This window comes from Arachis duranensis, chromosome 6 (genome assembly GCF_000817695.3).
Source record: "Arachis duranensis cultivar V14167 chromosome 6, aradu.V14167.gnm2.J7QH, whole genome shotgun sequence".
Taxonomy (NCBI): domain Eukaryota; kingdom Viridiplantae; phylum Streptophyta; class Magnoliopsida; order Fabales; family Fabaceae; genus Arachis; species Arachis duranensis.
The window spans coordinates 84,469,214-84,473,044 of record NC_029777.3 but is presented as its reverse complement, the minus strand read 5'-3'; the positions used below and the strand labels follow the sequence as shown (position 1 = coordinate 84,473,044).

The 3,831-nt window shown below is 30.6% G+C and overlaps 1 long non-coding RNA gene across 1 annotated transcript; it reads left to right on the top strand.

The window, feature by feature from the left end:
• The first annotated feature begins 2,441 nt into the window (after window positions 1-2,441).
• LOC110273226 (uncharacterized) lies at window positions 2,442-3,326 on the top strand. Its single transcript, XR_002364669.2, has 2 exons — window positions 2,442-2,617; window positions 3,039-3,326. It is a non-coding gene; the product is annotated as an uncharacterized LOC110273226 (long non-coding RNA).
• The last annotated feature ends 505 nt before the right edge of the window (window positions 3,327-3,831 follow it).

Genomic DNA, 3,831 nt, shown 5'->3' with positions numbered 1-3,831 from the left:
GCTAAAGGGGAGCACGAACATAAGTTGAGTGTGGCAGAGATGAAGATGTTGAGATGGATGAGTGGTCATACGCGATTGGATAAAATAAGGAATGAAGATATAAGGGAGAGAGTTGGAGTAGCACCCATTGTGGAAAAGATGGTTGAATCGCGTCTCAGGTGGTTTGGACATGTCAGAAGAAGACCGATAGAACATCCAGTCAGAAGGGTGGATGAGATGGAAGATGGACAAAGGGCGAAAAGCAGAGGAAGACCTAAGAAGACCATCTATGAGGTGGTCAAACGAGATCTACATGTAAACGGTCTCACTGTAGACATGATACATGACAGAGCACAATGGCGTCGTTTGATTCATGTAGCCGACCCCACTTAGTGGGACAAGGCTTTGTTGTTGTTGTTGTTGTTGGTAAGTTAAGCATTGAAATGACTCTTTATTATTGTCTACAACTTTTCAATAGTAAATATAAGGCTAAAAAGATGCCAACAAGGACTTGACTTTATTATCCATGGTAACGAAAAATAGCAAACAAAATTTAAAAAAAAAAAACAAAAATAATGAAGGTGAAAAAGATAAGAGAGACAGCGTTGATAAAACTATTGACTAACAACAATGTCAACAAAAAAACAAGGCAGACACAAAGAACAAACAAACATGTAGATTTGTATACGTATAGTTTCAAAAATCTGTTTTTTTTTTTAAAAAAAAAAACAAAAAAAAGTAGAATTTCATTGCAACAAGAATAAAAATAACGACACAATTAGAAGGAGTAACGTGGCAAAACTTCACTTTATAAATTATAATAGTTTGGTATCTATTTTTATATAATGTAAAATTATAAATAGATTTATGTATCTTGTAATTAATTTTGGATTTAGATCCTCTAAATTTTAAATTTCAGTTTAAAAAATAAAGTGTGATCTCTCACAATCTATTTCATAGGTGGGAGAAGAGAAAATATGAGAGAGAAACTATTTAAAAGTGAGAAATCACACTTTATCCTCTAAAGTAAAAATTCAAAATTTAAAGGATCTAAATTTACCAATTTTAAAACAATGTAACAATTTTAAAAATATTAGACAATTATTATTATATAAAACAAGAATTTAATTTTTATTCAACTGTGAGTGTAAAAGAATTTTGCACAAATAATTAATTATGTATTATCGTATTAAAAAAATAATTAATTTTTAAATTTATCATTTAAAAAATAATTTAAAAACTCATAAATTTAATTAAATGATAGTGTAAAATTTGTTATATAGATAATGAAAAAAAAAGCCTCATAAAACAATATTATATAGTTTTATTTCTTTAGCTTCTCAGGGATCCAAATCTAGTTTGATCAAAATGTCATGATATATCTAACCCATGGAGGTGGAAGCTTCTGCAGTTTTTTGGCCCTCAAATTGGCACGCTCCTGATAATGTATGTAATCTTCTTGTTCATTTAGACGTTCAATGATAATACAAACTTTCTTTTAAAAAATGTTAGAAGCGGGAAAATTGTCGTCTGATGAATTTTGGAATTTTTTATGAGTTTACTTCACTACTAAGTCTGGCAACCTGTCATCACTGAAGAAGTTTAGTTATTTAACTATTTTGGAAGGAACACTGTAGTTTTCTGGCTACGTGTCGTCATGGAGGAAGTTTGGTTTTAGAAGAAACACTGTAGTGCTTTGTTATCTGGACTGCACAACTTTTATATATTAATAATGGTACCGGATTCGATCGTCTCAGAATGTTTGGATCATTAAATAATTCCATAATAAAATATATTTTTTAAGTTTTTTAATAGCTGTTAAATAATTTTTTTTAATTTTAATTACAAATTAACTCTATATATTTTATTTAATTATAAAATTTATTTTTTATTTTATAAATTGATCATAATAACTTTTTGACAATTCCGATCGATTAAAATTTTTAGTTTTGATCCGTTACATCGGTCGAAGGTTGTGAAATCGTGTTTCTTAGAAAATCAATGGATTGGATTAACAAAACAATCGATTGAATTTCAAGTTTCTCATAACTCAATCGATTGGACTTTAGGTCATCACAAAATAATCAATTAAAAATTGCAAGGCAGTATAGTTTGCCCAAAAATTAATCGACTGGTCATATTACCCAATTGATTGAATTCATCAAAGCAATCCGAGTTTAATTAATTCAATCGATTGGTTACGAGAATTCAATCGATTGGTTATGTTTTGAAGTTTGTACGTGACTAATGGTATGAAAATTCAATCGATTGAAATGTGATGTAAATAAATTTTTATCTGCATCCAATCGATTGAAATTTAAACCACGCTATATATTAATCCTGGTAACCATGCGTATTCAGTCTCCCTCCTCTTTTTAAACATAAGAACACCATCTCTGCTAACCTCTCCTCTCTCTCTAAATCTAAAAAACTTCTCTCTTCTTCTTCTCCAATCTCACCAACATCCAATCCAAAATAGATACATATTATTAATGATAAAGTTGAGCAAGAACTACTTTCTGAAGCTGAGACTGCATGGACACAGCGTGAATGATCAATACAACATGTGCTTTTTCCTTCCATGAGACTCTTTCTAAAACCACCTTACTCTATGGCTACAGATGGAACTTTTGTTCGGGTAATGTACATACTTTTTTTATTTAATAATTCAATAAATGATATCTATTGATCATTGTTAATATTTACGCCATGCAAATTTCATCCTCCATAGGTCACTACCGCAAGAAGTATTTCCTTTTTTTCATTTTAAGGAGCCACACGATGATATTTTTTATTAATTGAACAACAGATTTGTTTAGTGTTAATAATTTTGTTTTGTATTTTTAATGATAAATTCATGTTTTAGAATTGAAAATATAACGTTATAATTGTTGTTGTGTGGCCTAATTTTTCTATCAGTTGAATGAGCCAAGAACTAATTATTGATAGATGATCTTTGTGATGTGAAGAAACGTACAATTCAATCTTAGAAAAGGAATTTGACTACTGCCATTATCTATTTCGTTTATTGATATTTTGTGTCTTTAAACTTTATGCAGGTAGCTTCATTGGAGAAACTGTACAAGATTTTTGAAAGATGCTAGGCAACCATATGGATTGTTGCTCTCTGCGATATCCTCTTTAATATTGTGCTCTTGTGAATATGTAACTATAGTATTCAGGGAGCTCGTCTCAAAGATTTCCTTGGTCTGGTGATTCTGAATCATGTTTCTTGTAAAGTACTTTCGAATGTAAAAGGCATTTTGAGAACAATTGAATTGGATGTGTTCTTGTGTATTACTTTCGTGTCATTGCAGCCAACCAGCCAAGAACGAACGATTCTGATATCCTGCTTTGTGGTCATTCTTCGAGCAGCCAATCCTAATGTTGGATAAATACTTCCGGTTTTGTTATGCAGCTAACGTTTACCATCGAATTTTGTTGATATATATAAGGATTGACCAAGGATTCCTTTGTTTGAAGTAAGGAACTTTCTTAGAATGTAAAATGTAAATGTAATATCCCATCACACACCGCGTAATGTACAAAAATCGATTGCCTTTGCTGAATGTGTCTCATATTAATATACTCAGATTTTTAGATTATTCCCAAATCCCGATCAATAACTTACTTCTATCAAGTATCGTGGATCAACAACATAATAGGTTGTAACTTGAAAGTAATAAGACTAATCGATTGGGTAATAAGACCAATGGATTGATTTTTGGGCAAACCATAATGTTTTGCAACTTTCAATCGATTGTTTTGTAATAACCTGAAGTCTAATCAATTGAGTTTTGGAAAACCTAAAATTCAATCGATTGTTTTGTTAATCCAATTGATTGATTTTCT